The sequence below is a fragment of the Falco peregrinus genome, chromosome 12, assembly GCF_023634155.1.
Source record: "Falco peregrinus isolate bFalPer1 chromosome 12, bFalPer1.pri, whole genome shotgun sequence".
NCBI classification, from domain to species: Eukaryota; Metazoa; Chordata; class Aves; order Falconiformes; family Falconidae; genus Falco; species Falco peregrinus.
The window spans coordinates 10,718,919-10,735,007 of record NC_073732.1 but is presented as its reverse complement, the minus strand read 5'-3'; the positions used below and the strand labels follow the sequence as shown (position 1 = coordinate 10,735,007).

At 41.0% G+C, this 16,089-nt stretch overlaps 1 long non-coding RNA gene across 1 annotated transcript in view; it reads right to left on the bottom strand.

Annotated features, from left to right (window-relative positions):
• Positions 1–14,496, bottom strand: part of LOC114012259 (uncharacterized) — a 95,210-nt gene extending 80,714 nt beyond the window's left edge. The window contains exon 1 of the long non-coding RNA XR_003554618.2: positions 14,381–14,496. This is a non-coding gene — a long non-coding RNA (uncharacterized LOC114012259). The remainder of the gene's footprint in view (positions 1–14,380) is intronic.
• Positions 14,497–16,089: the final 1,593 nt, after the last annotated feature.

Here is a 16,089-nt window from a genome sequence, read left to right as displayed (position 1 = left end):
CCTAAGAAAAATGTTTTGTCTTTGAGACTTCATGTATTAAACCTAGCTATATCTATCTGCTCACTGTGTTTTCATGACAAACAGGGGTAGAAGAGCTAGAGAAGAGTTTGATTTTTAGGTAGCACTTTTCATACTGACATTACCACAGTAGACATAGGCAAGTTATCAGTGTTATCAGAGGCTGTTCAGTGCACTTACTGGATAACCAGAATAGAGCAGTCAGGTTGTGGTTAATTATAACTCAAAGCACTAGACAATGAGAACTTGTTGGAGTGGGAGAGTTAGAAAAACTTGGCCATAGACTCAGGGTGTATCAATATATCCCTAACCTTTTTCCTTTCCTTCTTTCCCCTCTCACCAAGACTCCCTCTTGGTTCTTGGAACTGAGAAAGTAGCAACCCAAGTTTTACTTTTCATCTGCTCCTTAATGTGCCTTTATCTTATTCAGCCAGGCCTAAAATATTGCACTTTGCTGCATAAAGGAATAAGTATTTTAGGAGCAGATTTCAAATGCATTAGACACCAAAAAATACAGTTAGGATCACAGCAGGATTTTTCAAAGGTGAAAGCAAAAGATACTCAGTGGGAATTTTGAGATCATCTGCTTTTTTAGCTGCCCACAAGACTTAAAAGAAACAAAACAAAACAAAAAGAAAACTCTACTGTATTTCCTCTTGAGGGTCACTGGCCCAAAAGCCATTTCCAGAGGAGCAGTGCTGAATCATTTAGGTTAAGAGGAAACTAGAATAGTAACCAGAAGCAGTGGAGCTTTTACTATTTCAGAAGAGGTACTGGGCCCATTGAAGTTTATAGGTTTACTGCAGAACAAGATGTATCTCCTGGCACTGCTGGTAGAACCCCTCCAGTACATCTTGACAAGACTGCATCTAAGGCCCCCAGATAACATTGTACTAGTGACCCACATTTACGTTCTGGGTATTAATAAAAATAAATAAGGCTCCAAAAACCTCAGACCAGCAGTAATTAGTATATTAATTCAAATAATGCTCTTTGAGTTGCTGCCTGAATTAAATCTGCCAAATAGTTTGAGATTAATTAACACCATGTTACGGGTCTATCCTGATGAAGCGATTCTATTTTGGATAGAGCTCCATCATAGCCATTGAGAAAAAGAACATTTAGACATTTACCCAACATGCGGAGCAACTGGATGTCTGATGTCATATCAGCATCAATACCTATACATAGTCAGGCATTTACTACAGAGACCTGGCCAGATATGCTGCCACTCAGAATCACCCATAGTCCAGGGATTAAAAGTTTCTCGGAAAGTACAGGGCTCAAAGAGGGTTCTCTTACAGCATGGGAGAGTGATGTGGACATTCTTGGATTTTTCATTGCTGAGAAAAAAAGAGAACTTTCTCTAATTTCTTCCATGTATAAATGATGCCTCTCTACATTTCCACTACTCGGCTTTAAACAAACACAAATATAATACAAACTGATGCCTGAAAGGGAAAGAATATGCTTTTTAGAAGACTGAGTGAAAACAAATGTCAGTTTTGGGTCAACTGAAACATCTCATTCCACCCAAACCCAATTGTTCACACAAGTCTAAATAAAAAGTGCTAGAACCAAGCCATAAAGGCTATTGCCAGAAGCAGAGCTGCATCTGGGTTACTCCGTGCTCTGAGGCTACTTGGCTAGCTGGTGTTCAGTCACTAGAGAAGAAATAGGTATATTTTCAATTAACAGATATGAAAAACGTACTATCCTTTTGCCCTTTCTGTCTTCCTTCCCCACCTCCGCTACAGGTGGCTTCCCCATCATATGCTGTCCCACGCTCTCTCTCTGCTTTAAGCCACAATTAGCACATTTTCGTAATAAAAATAAGCCTCTCCCTCTGTCCTCCCAGCTGTGAGTCCCACCCAAATTCCCATTATGAATCAAGACAAGTCTATGTGTTTAAAATAACAAAAATTATGTCTTTCTTCCCTCCCCAGCCTCGATGCCTTTTTCCACCCGTCATCTCAACTTCACTGAAATATTTCCTGGAGGGCTCCAGAGTTTCTGCAGAGCTAAAGGCACCTTGACCATCTGATTTCTGCTTCAGTGTTTTCAGAGCAACGCGTGACCAGGGCACTGGGCAATAATGTCAAGAGTCTCCGTCACACTTGTTTAAGACAGTCAGATGAAATAAGCACAAAAGAACAAGGCAAGCTGGATGGAGGCCCAAAGACAGAACAGAGGGGTGAAAGTACTTATCTTGTGAATCTAAAGGAGTTTAGACTGTGGAGCTTAGCTTACTGACAAACAGACCACTGCAGGAGCACTCCTGGTTTGAACATTAGCTAGCATAGAGAGTATGTAAGTATGAAGGGGAGGAAGAATATCCTAAGCTGGGCAGATTTACATATATTGTGCTAGATGGATTAAAAAATATGTGCCAAGGAAACTTACCAATGCAGGAGTGCCTCTACTATTCTGGGAGAAAATGAGGGGCTTTCCATAGGTTGACATGGCATGTCCAGTAAGTCTTCCATGATATGGAAGTACCTTGGGTTGGTTGGAAATAACACATTTTTTCCCTGATGAGAATGATAGTTATGTTCAACATCCTTCTGCATACCTCAGAGCAGTTCCTCTGGAAAACAACGGAGTCAGCACCTACTGAATACCTTAAGACACTCCAGACCAAGCTTATTTGTATTTACAGGTTATCAATAAAAATGCCGGAAATATTTGAATGATATATGTTTTCTGAGAGAGGTTTCTATTCTGTTTCTGTTCAGTGTTGCATGATTTCCAAGTCAAACACTATGGTACCACCTCTTGAAATCTGACCTAGGCTTTTTCAAACCAAAGCCTGCTTCATGCTCCTCAGCCTTCTACATCTGAGCTTTTATTCAGCATTCAGCTTGCTGCTCCATGTGATCAACTAAAACTGAGTTTTCAAAGTTTTCAACCTTACATCCCTTGGCCTTTGAATGGCAACTGGGGTGGCTACCTTAAAGAGGAATGATGTTCTAGTTGAATTAGCTGAAAGGTCCAAAGGTGGCATTGCTTGGGTGTTTCTCTGTAAAATTTTCCCAAAGTGAAAAACGCTAAAATGCTGAGGATGTTTCTCATTTGAAGTGACTTCTCAAGCAACAACTACAACCTGCAAGAAGCTGCAACAGTACTTTTTGCTGTAAATAAGCCTGGCAAACTGATGCAGAAAGAAAGTTATTTTGTGCTTGCCTAACCTGGAGGATTGCATTAATAAGCATCAATGGACATGGACACTGGCTCAGTGAGCTGCTGGCTGAAAGGACATATTTTGTATGAAATTGTTAGTTTCATATTCTAGAGTTCCCTTTTCCCAGTGTCTTACCTCCATACACAGAATTTCAGACCTTGCTGATGAACTTTCCAGCATGTCAAGTGTGAGCCCTGTTAGCACCTGTTAGCAGAGCAGTGCAGGCACTGAACCCTGCCAAGCACCCTGAGCCTTCAGGGTGAGTGGCCAAAGTGAGGGCTAGCTCACAGCCACAGGCAGAGGCCAAAATTGGACCCTCAGCCCTTGGGCTGGGCGCTCACCTGGCTTGCTCTGCCCACTGCATGTCCCCAGGTTGAGCACACATGCTCCATGCAGGTGCCCCAGCATTTCCTTTAAAAAAAACAGGGCCTAGCTCAAAGTGATTTTCTGTTAGTAGGAAATATTCAGCTCAGATCTTACTATTAATTACAAGTATTCGTAAGGACATTATCCAGCAAGCCAGAGGAGACAATTAAAGGACTTATGACTATCTTAGTACATATAGCACCATTCCATTTCCTATATTCTTTGCTCTGTGAGTACTGTGGACAATTTATATTTATTTGTTCAGGCTTCTACAAGCTGCAGAGGCAAGGGTCATAAGCTTGCCATAGGTAGGCACCTCTGCACGCTGAAGAATTCGTAATCTGTCTTCCAGTTTTTCATTTTGTGATTTTACAGCCTGTTCACTAGCTTTGATGCCTCCACATCTACCAAAGAGTTCACTAGGACAAGGACAGTTTGATCCTTAAAAAAAGCGCAGCGGACTGTGTCTTTGCTAGGGTTCTGCATTTCTTACATACGCTAGGTTTATGCTCCAAAGGGGTGAATCTTGAGAACATAGTTGTTCCCTTCGAGGCTCAGTCTCCTTCTCCAGCTGCCATTGATGGAGGTGGTATAGCAGCCTTTGACGGAGAACAACATGTGGGCATCTCCGGAGACAGAGCTCTCTCTGGCACAGACTACAGCCAGTTTCAGAGCCAACCACTATGAATTTAGGTTTCCATCTAAAACCACTGCATCTTATCTGCTCATTAACAGAGACCAGAACAGCTCTTCAACCTGCAGCATGGTCATTTTTTTTCATTAATTCCCAGTACAAGTTAAAACATGCTTTTATTCTTCCCAAAACACAGACTGGCTCACCATGACTCTCTATCCCTGGAGGATGAGCTGTTTCTCGGAGGATCGCCTGCCTTTCAGCTCAGGTTAGTCCCTGCCCTGGCTATGCACATCAGGCAGCTTGCAGACAGCACTTACCAGCCAAATGGCAGCTGGGAGCAGAGGGGCAGCTTGGAAAGTGGCATATGGCCAGTGCAAGGGAAGCAAGATGGCTCGAATGCAAAGGGGGAAGGGATTGTGGGCTTTCTATAGCAGCACAGGAACCATATGCTTAGGGTGAGCCCTGCATGGTGCGGATGGTTTGGAGCAAGACAGCTAATAGATCCTTTATCACAGCTAACATTCTGTACTATTTGCATGGGTCAAACAAATTTTGTTCTCCCACAGCTCCCTTGGAAGAAAACCCAGTCCTAACCCTCCTAGGTCAGGTACCTAGGATGATGATACCCTTAAAGTAGGATAGGGATCTGCACAAACTATCTTCGCCCTGATCTTGACGCTATGAAGAACCTTTGGTGATGGGGAGTGAACCCAGGAAAGGGCATGAAGGATGCTAGGATTCAAAGCACTTAGCTAGTATCTTCTGGGAGCAGGGATCTGCAAGTACTCCTGCCTTTCCACTGGCCTTCAGGCATGTCAGACTGCAAAGACATAGGTAAAACTTTTTGATAATCCTGCAGACATGAGAAGTCAACTGCACCAAGTGACCATGATGAAAACCACACCTTTTTATGCCATATTATACATGGTGAAACTTCTTGAAGATGACTCTTCTTTGGTTTTGGTTGTTTGTTTTTTTTTTCTTAAGAGTACTGTTTGCCTGCATAAAATCAATTTTAGGCACAGATTGTACCTTGGGAAGATAAGAGTTTGAGGTAATAGATTTTATTTTTTCTATTTGGTTGCTGATTTATTATTTGGGCAATGCTGAAAACATGCTAAATGCTGTACAAACATGCCCAGGAGAAAAAAAAAAAGGTAAATTGAATCATTTACAGAGAACAGGCTGGTGCAGACTTTCTGCTGGGGTAATCAGGCAGGGGAGAAAGGATTAATGTCTCTGCATTATTAAGCTTTGGTGTGCTTGTCATAACCTTCCACCAGCTTTTGCGTTTATTCACTAAAACCTGGCTACCAGATGGCATTATTTGGCTTTGCCTGTGCTTCTGAGACACCCTAGTATCATCCTGTATTCTATCCAGAACCCCTTGGTGTGTTGTTATACAGTAAGAAGAGTGAGTCTGGCACCTTTCATTAGCAAACCATGCAATAAATAGCATGAGATCCCCAGGAACAAGCTGGTGCTGTTTTAATGCTCATTTAAGTCTAGCATGTTTCTGGCCAATCTTCTCTGGATTTTAATTTATATTATAATTTCATATTTCTATTTTTGTTTCTGAAACTTGTTCTCTTTTTAACTTCCTGCATCAGGAAAAGCAGGCTTAAAAGCTTCAATCAATTAATTTCTCTCCCGTTAGTTTTCTGTCTTTATAATTCTAATGCCAGTATTGATTGGAGTTAACGCCTAAATTTTCTAGTATAAATAAAAAGCAAATTGGCCCAAATATATTTTCCATCATCTTCCAAGTATTTATTTCCTGCAGTATTTTTTGGTACTCTGCCTCACCCCAGTGATGCCTGTCAATATTTTTGGCTTTTAACACACACTGTACAAAAACATTCAGCAAAACTGATTTCTGAAAACAGAATTCCCCCCCCCCCCCCCCCAAGTCTTTATGAAGCAAGTTATGAGGTTAAAAAGTTACAGGGTTTCATAATCAGTTGAGCAATCATCCTCACATACTACTGATAGCTAGATTTTGGTTCTATTTATATTTGTCTTATATTTTCTATTCTGTTAAATTTGGAGCAAACCTTTGTAGTGCTGACTGCTGCTGTGAGCTAGGTCTTTCATCTCCCAGCTAGCTGAAGTACCTGTGGTGGCTACCTCCAGCCTTATGCAATGCAGAACTGTGTTTTGTAGTCTACAAAGCTTTTTTTAACAATTCTGGGAAACAATCACATCTTTTAAAAGTTCCAGAAGCTCTTTTAAAACAAGCAGCTAGTAAGCCCATAACTATGAGGTTTTATCTGTCAAGACTGGGATAAAAATTCCTAGATGAAAAAATAAGTTTGCCCCTTCAGCCTCAGTTCTCTTAAGGCAACCACTACAGACTGAAAGATATGTGGCTCGGTGTAAGATTAACTGAAGGATGCCTTTAGACCTCATATTCGCTTGGTGCTCAGACTAGGCAGTGAATCCTGAGTTGCTTCTGGCTGTGGCCATGTAGACAGGCCCTGAGCCCTCACTGCCTCTCCAGCTCTTCCCCACAAATGCCCCTCCTTTGGAGTGAGACCAGGACTTTTGCAAACACTGGCTGCACTGACAAAGTGTGTCCATAGGGCATGGGCTCTGCATTAGGAAAACCCCTCAGTGGGATCTATTTAAGATTATTTCATGATTGCTTTTTATTACCTAATATTAAAGGTGTAAAAGGAAAGTTTGTGGTCATTTGCCTGTATGCGAGGGAGAACTTTGATATCTTGCTGTCATGGGTTCTGTTGTCTCTTACAGTAAACCTCTTTAGAGAGGGCCTGGTGCAAACTACAGAGCCTGTGCACTTCCACACACATTTGCCTTTGCCTCTGAGCTGAATTCCATTTTCTGCAGCTAAAGCTCGAGGACCTCAAGGTACGGTTACAACATCTTAGGGCTCCACAGTTCCCTTTGGCAGTGCCTCCAAGTAATGGCTTTTGTTCTGTCAAGCTTGAAAGGTCTTGGAGTTAAATTGCACATAGATATCTGAAGATGAAGCAGTGAACATAGTGAGTATCTGTAGCCATTCAGTCACAGTATTTCCGTAATGCAATTGCTTACCCATTTAGTTAAATGATGTATCTAAGCAAAATACGTCTCTGCAGCAATAAAATATTCTACATATTAAACTATATTTGTCACATACTCTTGGATTCTTCTAGTGATACTAGAGAAACTCCAATGACACGAAGAGTAGGAATAAACATTTTTAATTTGGTCATATGTTCTCAGTGTTTCTATAGGACTGGGTTCTGCCACAAAGAAATCACCTGTGCTTGAATATGCACTAATTTTTCTCCTTTTGTAATCCAAAATGGAACATAGGACAAAGGTAAATACCCTTCTGACATATACCACAGTACAAACCATTTCTTGAAAGAAGGTATCACAGATGTTGCCTTCTTTTTTTCTCTCTCATGGGATAGTTAAGTGCATCTTTTCTTTTTTTCTCAGTGAATACATTATAAATTCTTAACCTGTTGCACTTTTTAGGTAATTTAGACCAGCTTCTTATTGACACCATATATGACCCAATGACAAATAAGATGTCAGATATTTATGTTGATACACTAGCCATATGAGAGGCTTCCTGTAGCTTTTATTTGTTAGCTTCTTCTCAAGTCTGCAAGGTAGGTCCTGCAGTTACAGACCTGGTTACCACAGGTATGTTTGCCTAATTCTTTGCCTTGCTTGCAGGGTAGTGTGTTCTAGGCAGCAAAAGGGCCTGGTGGGAAGATCAGCATTCGCAGCTGAAACCAAAAGACACATTTGTTGCATCTGAAGACCCTGCACTAGAGAAGCAGCTTTTGGTTTCATTATTATCTATGCAGCAGAGGAAAGGTTTGCATTTGTTCATAGAGTTTGTGAAGTTGCACAATTAACATCAATCAATAAATCTGCCATTTAGGATCTCTCAGGAAACTGAGAGTTGCATTAACTTTGTTCTCCAAAATCAGTGACCCTAGCAAAGACCTGATGAGATACTCCTGCTGCTGGTGAACATCATTCACACAAGCAGGGAGAAAGCGGTGTAGTCAGGCCCTGGGCTGAGCCCCATATGTGCTACAAAGTTCAGTACAACAGCCCTCACACTTTGCCTCTCTTTAGAAGCCGCTGTGCCATTGCCTTTTAGTCCCCTTATATAATTTACAGTGGGTCGTGTCTCATTGTGCTGTCTTTGCAACACAGCTCCCTTTAGAGATGCAAAAGCCTGCTTTGCTGAAGACACATATACAAACCCCTCATTAGGACTACATAAAAGGGCCAAGAAAGTTTCCCAGTGCACTTAAAGGAGGTTTTACCATTGACGTCAAGGAGGCCAAGTTCCCACCCCTTTTCCAAGCAAGACTAAAACACTGAGGTCAGGTGACGGGTACACATTATGCAAGAATTACAACCACCAGGACAGAAACACAGTAGGCTGCCATGTAAGTTTTTAGCATAACAGGATCAATGAGCACCAATGCAGTTTTATGAGCATATATTTACCTATACATGTCACCATTTTGAGGCAGAGCTTATGTGTCTTAGGGAAGCACTGCAAAGTTCCCACACCTTGTTATATAGATGTTTTAAAATTTGCTGTGCATAGTAAATACATTCAGAAAGATTTATTGTAAAAGTTGCCTTTCCAGCTTTTTCTAACGTTAGCTCTAAGCAAACATGCAAACAAAAGCCTTACAACCACACGTGGAGATATGAGCGAGTAGCTTTTAAACCACCTGTCCAGGGAGCTACTTTGGGCTGTGAGATGTGCCAGCAATGGAAAGGTCAGAATGAAGATGCTGGCAAATGGATAGGCAGGGTCATATCTTAACACGGAATACAACTGTGCTAATATGTCAACCCTTTGGCTCCCCTGTCAGTCTGAGTCCTGGGACTGCTGCTGGGGTTGGGAATGGCAGACAGCAGCAGCACAGGTCCCTTCTGCAAGCTGACGTGTATGAGTGGCTGATTATCCATTTGTGCTGCTTGGGTGTGACTGGGTGGCATCTGACGAATTGGAAGGAGCAAGGTGTGCTCAGCTTTTGGAGCAGAAAACATGAGGGCAGAAAGAGCAGAAGGAAGACACCTTCTCCTACAGCTCTGGTGGTATCACAAAGCCAGCAGCACTCAGATGCATTCAGGGAGTGCACAGACCCCACACAGAGACAGGAGGCTGCACAGGTGAGGCAATCAAATATGTGACCTGGAGAACCCACATTCAGGAGAGAAATCACAGAATATTATCAGTTCTGAGAAAGTTCTAATCTCATTTCTCGTTTCTAATCTGATGAGGAGTGGCACACACTAGCATACACCAGGACAAATGAGTAGGCTAACACTTTCCCAGTTAACTTCTAGGGAAGGCCTCTTCCTGAAGAATCCTGGACTGCCTGAAGTAGCAGGGTGATACAGTCATCCATGGCACAACGACTTTGCAGTAAAAATTGATGAATAAATCAGAGAGAGAGAGGTATCACAATTGGCAAACTCATCAGCAAATGTCAGAGGTCCTTCCCCATAACCAGACCTTTCCCAATGTTGAAACAAAAGAAATGGCCAGAAATTTCTGACTAAATATATTTCCATGGATTAGCCTGCATTTTCAAAGCACAAAAATTTCTGAAGTACAGATTCAACAAGTTTGAAATGTGAATATTCCTTTGGTGCAGATCACTTCCAGCCAGAGAGAAAAGGGAAAACCAGTGACTCAAAAAATGTGATTTTTTTTTCCTTCCAATTTAAAATAGACAAATGCAACAGTTCTGTTTTGTGATATTTTCCAAAGACCATATTTTATGTGTTCCAGAGTGGAACAAAAAGAATTTGAGATCTTTAAAGTTATCATAGAATGAAACTTTTGTTCTCTGGCCAGTTATATTAAGCAGTCTTGAAGTTACAAGAAATGCCTTCAGAAATTAGATATGTAAAGGAAAAGAGGGGCACAGGGAGGTGAGAAACATTGCTGTATGTTTAATTCAGGAAAACAGTGGTCTGCTGTCATTTCTGTGATTCCAAGAACAGTAGTATCTTAAGGAAAACATGTAAAATCTTTGGAATGGAATAACCTTAGATAGGTGAGAACCCACCCACAGAACATTTAATAATATCCTAGCAGAGAGATAGAGTATTTTTTTTTAAAGTTGCCTTTATCTCTCTCCAAATAGCTGTGCAGATGCATAGCCCAACCTCGCAACTTTGCAAACAACACTTGTGAATAGTTGATAAATTCTGCAAAAGCCAATGTCTCCTCTAGATTTGCAATAGATTGAGACTGGAATTTATTAGATTAATAGTTACAGTTTGGCTGTCAAATGCTGAAAGCCAGAGACGACTTTTCACTGGAAAAAAATGTAAGATGGTCCCTTTTAAACATTTTCATGTTTCTGAAAAGAACTTTGACGCTGTTTCTGCAGCTTATGAAATCATTATTTCTGGAGGAGTTATCATCGCCTTGTAGTTCACCAGCTGCCTAGCCCTTTGGTATTGGCTTGCCTTTAAAAGAAGGCATCAGAATCAGCAAAAAACCCTGCAATGATTGTTAGTAGAACTTCCCAATGTAAATACAAGGAATGAATCAGAATATGGAGTTCAATAAAACAGAGTTGTGATCAGGATAGATGACAGGCTTGCTGCCTTTCTTTCAGTGCTTATCCTGAAGCTGCTATATTGGCTAGTGAAGCTGAAAGCCCTTTGGGACTGAGGATGCATCTTGTTAATGTCTGTAAAGTCCTTGTCACATTTTCAGCTCTGTGTTATTATTAAAGCCAAGTTGCAGATTCCAATGCTGTACAGAAAATGAAATGCTTATTAAAAGGAACAGTACTGTGAAGCTCAAACACAGTGTCTACCTGCTTCATACCATTTAGACAGTGTGTCCTTGTGCCTTGTTTGTACAGAACAGAGAATCCCTGATCTGCAGGTGAACAGTCCTTGCAATTGCCCACACTACAAATGAAAGCGTTTTACTGCATATTCTTCAAATGAAACAAGCGGGGAGGCCCTATGTGTTATACTGTACTGAGAGAGACAAAGATATGCACTATGAATTTATTTTTGTTAACAGTCAGAGAAATAATGCTAGTTATTTTAACTCACCCTTGGAGTTGCTGCTCTAAAGGAATGTGCTAAATGCTGTGCATTTCTCATGTGTCTATTTGAATATGAAGATTCAACAGCATGAGGCTACATCTGTTCTAAAAAAAAAAAAAAAGATCAGTGCTTGGCATCTTGGTGTGTGCTGTGCTACAATTCATCAGATTCCTTGTAATGTAGCTAAGATCTACATTTTTAATATTGGCTAGTAGTGCCTCCATTTTTGGGTTGTTAGCCTAAATTGCCTTATAGATGTTGGATATTCTGGGAGTGAGTACTCTGCTGCTTTGAAAAGCCTTAAATGAAAAATCCAATATTATTTTGGGAGGCACTCCAGAATTATCAGTTGCCTAAATACATGAATATTTCAAGTGGTCCTGAAGATAATAGTGCTTGAAAGTCTCATGCAATAATATTCTGAGATGTTGTAGAGCTTACTTCCCATTATATCTTTCAGCATTGATTAAATACTATTTGATACTTCTTCCAGAGTCCATGAGAGGCTCTACAAGACTTTAAAATACCTTGATTTGGAGCTGCTTAGTCACTTCAGAAGCCCTGTTGCTCAGTTTGAATATATAGCAAGTTCAGGTTTTTTTCAAAGGCAAAAAAAGCAGCACACTATTTTTTCCATGGGTTCAAATTTTGCAAGTCATTCCAATACTTTTAGACAATGAGGCTGGAATAGTCTGAACAAGTGCAGCGAGCAGTGTTTAGTACCACACAGAATTAAATTAGGGACTACACAGAAACAGCTTCCTTTGAACTTGAAAACCACAATAAATAAATAATCTCCCGAAGAGCTTCAGTTTAGCACAAAAAAACAGAGAAGCAGGTGCTGATAATTTTATCTATGTCAAGCAGTAGTTTAGTTAACTGGCTTCACTTTTGGGTTGCAAGGGATGCAACAACCCACCAGTGCAACATGTGAGATGCTACATGCATTTCACCCAGCGTTAGGTATCTAAAAATGGCATGTGTAAGCTGGTTGTTTGTGTTGCCTCACTACTCACTGCAAAGAGACTGGCATATGAGGGATGTCTAAGGGAGGCTGCAATGAATAGCACTTTTGAGATAGTGCAGTTATTTGAGAGAAATATCTGCCTGGATTTGCTAAAAAACAGTATAATTCAACTTTTAAGCACAACCAGCTCCTTTGGAAGAGATCCATTTCCGTTACTGTCTTAACTGTTTTATTAGGTCAGTCCTGCACGTGGACGTTTGCATCTGGTAGAATCTGTGCTGCTGAATTCACCTGCAAACACACTTCCTATCACTTTTAGAAGTCATTTGTGTTCAACTTTTTAAAACAGAAGTTTCAAAGCTGCATCACAGAGAATTTGTGGAAACAAAATTTTAAACTGGCACATGTGAGGATCTGCTTCATAAATGCTTAAATATGTAAAAAAGTACTGTGTGACTTCTGATGAATAACAACTGAGCAGCACAGCTTGACTTTCAAATATTCATAATCAATTCATTAAATAAGGAATGAATGGAAGAAAATTATGATCACAGATATTGCACAAACAGAAGGGAAAGCTAAATGACAATTCTGATGTGTCCTCTGAATATTTTCATGAGAAAACTGTATTAATATTTAATGCATGTATTACCTTTTTCAGTCAGCTCTAATTTAAGTGAATTTCATTCTCTGTGAAATGTCTGCTAATAGAATACTAATGCTACTAATAGTTGCTTGCCGTACTTGGGGAGGCAGGAGTTAATATTACCAACGTCTGTGTCTAAAGATGTTATTCTTAACACTGAATTAGAGAATGTTGTAGCCATGTAAATTTATAAACTAGCACAATAGAAATGGAAGCAGCGTGTCAGAGTGAGCTATTTAATCTATCTACATAAATACGTAATCTCACAGATGGCAAACAACCCCAGATTTGAGAAACAGACTGTGAGCAATACTGATACTAGAGAAAAGCACGTCCCTAAACCGGCAAAAGCTGGGGTGTCTAACAGCAAAGCCAATACACCATGTTTCTAATTAGACTGAGCTGCCAAAGACCTGCCTTGAACTGCTAGCTAATTTTCCCAGGTCTGTGACCCACTCTGTGATGGAAGGCACTGCTGCCTCCCTTTGTGCACCCCAGGGTCTTTTCTGTATGGGCTACTGAGCGATCCCTGCCAAGGGTCTCCAGCCTGATGAACAGGGGAACCTTCCACAACTTGGGCAGTGCCTGAGGATGCCCAGCCCTCCCCCTTTCAGGGCTGGCACTCCTGAGCCTTTCTGATGCTCAGGCCTTCCAGGACTGATAGTAGAACTGGCCCTCAGGAGCTTCCTTGCCTTCAACTGTATGTTTCAAGAACAGATACTTGCCACCTCAATTGTTTTGGCTCAATCCAGTTCAACAGTACCTAATACTTAGGGAACACCCTAGTAGCTACACCTTTGGAAAAAGAAAAGCAAACTGCATGCAGGATCTGCTACAATTCCTTGATGTGAGGAGACTTTTCACTCTATTTCATACCACTTCTATGCAACATAGTATTTTCATTCCAAGAAGAACAAGGAAATAAAAAACATTTACAGAGTTACCAAAAAGTTCATGAAGAAACGAAGGGCACAGCCATACACTGACATGCTAATATAATACATACAATTAAAGGAACCGAAGGCTTAATGAGTGCACTGAAGAAAGGTTATTTTAAGTGCCTGATGCTAATAGTTTCTCAGTCAGCTTTCTGATATCTATGGAAATGACTGACTTTAAAAGAATGCTTCTATGCAAGTTTAAATAAGTTTAAAAACAAACTTCTCTACAATAGTATGAGTGATGGTCCTAGGTCAATTAATCTGCAGATATAGCTAACTGGAGCAAGAAACACCAATCACATGGGAACAAGAAAGATCTTTAAATGTTTGAGCATGAAGAAATACAACCAGGCTTGCTGCACCAGTGTGTTGAAGACTTCATTGCACTGCAAGGCTCACTTTTTAGCTAGGCCTTTGCTAAATTTCTTTCCTAAGTCTGGTTTACCAAACAGGATAAGCTGAACAAATTTCATTTAAATAATAATAATAATAAAAAAAAATGGGATCTACTTTCTATTGGGGTTGAGATGAACCACCTCAGTTAATTCCTTACCCATGGCACCTCTGTCTGATGCCAGCCAAGCCTTAGAGGGAGACAGGCCAATGCTTTAGCAGACAACAAAACCTCTTTTCTTAAGACATTTCTTCTCACACTAGAGAAAAAAAAAAAAACAAAACCTGCTGGTTTTTCTTTCATTGTATATTTAAAATAAACCTTCTGTCCTTCCTGGGGCAACTCCTGCTTCCAAAGCCGTCTCCCTGGGAGTGAGATTTGGTGTTAATACTGTTTGAGGGCAAGAAGGAAAGGCAGGTGACCTGGGAGCCAGGCAGAGCTCTGGCACAGGGGTCAGCAACGCCTGTCACAGGTGGCATGTGCCAAGGCTGGGAGCTGAGCATCCCTATATGGGCACCATGAGCTGTTGTGGGTGGGAAGCTCCCCTTGTGCAACAGTGGGTGCCCACAAACCCACTGATGAGCAGCATGTCCTAGCTGCCACTAGCTTTCACCTGGTAGGTTCAGTCCCTGAATTGGGAAGGAAAATAGTCTGGCCAAGCAGCACTGAAAAGTTGCCAGAATCTGCTCTAAAACACAGAAAGGGGTTTTTACACTTTACGTGCTCTACCATTCTCCCATCCTCATGCATTCAGGGGATATATGGATACAGGGTGGTGCTAAATCCAGACTCCTTCCTGGGGGAGAATGTGCTGGCAAAGCAATAAACCCATCCTAGAGACAGGCATAAATATGGCCCACAACCTGAATACTGGAGGATTTGGGCATTTTCTTACTTTTTACCTCACTTCAATGCTATTTAAGCATGGAAATGTAATAAGTCAATGCAGTGAGGGTTAATCCTGGTGTCTGAGTATCTGACAGGCTGACAGTCCTTAGCCTTCTTTTTAGCTGCTGTATGTAACTGATCTTAAATCTGAAGAACTACTGAGTTACAGACTGAGCCACTTTTGTTTATATCAGACTAGATTTACAGGAGGCACATGTTCAAATTCTGGAGAATTTTGGGAGATCCTCGAGGTGTTCCCTCTCTTTCTTAGTCTAAATGCCAGCAAATTCCTCTTAGAACTAAGAGCTGTTTTCATAGTGTTACCCTGTTTAAGTACACCCACTTTACCTAGATCAGATCATATCCAGAGATGAGTAACGTACTGAGAAAGTAAGTTTCTAAACAGGCATTTTGTTGTACAGAGATTCTTTATAGAACCATGATCTTTCTGTGCATCATATTGCTTGTGAGGGATTAATGGTAATGGCTGCAGTGAGATCTGAGGGCTTGTCATATTTATGGCTGTAGAAAAGGAGAGACTTTCTGCACAATGGTTGGTGGATGACACTGAGCACTTTATTCATAGTGTTAGGACACTGCCCATAAGAGCTGAGCCTTTTTCTCCCCTCTTTCTTGAGCACATGAAGTGCTCTGCTGAGAGCAGGAAAACAAATTAGGTCATTGACCTTTCCCATGACCTTGACACAAATTCCAGTTTGCATTGACCAGCAGAGCGCCTACTTGAATGGGACCTGTCCTGTCCTCTTTCTCACCCTGTCTCACCCATTTCAAAGTGGTAGAAACAGAACAGAAAACCAAAGCTCAGATAAAAAAGGGGGATTTTTTAATAACAAAACCTCTTGGGGCCTTCCTGCCTTCCTAATTTAAGGAAACTAAGTTATTTCATTCTAATACTGATATTTAGCAATGTTGACAGCTCTAATACATTTTAGCTCCTTCAGATCATATTGTTAAGCCAA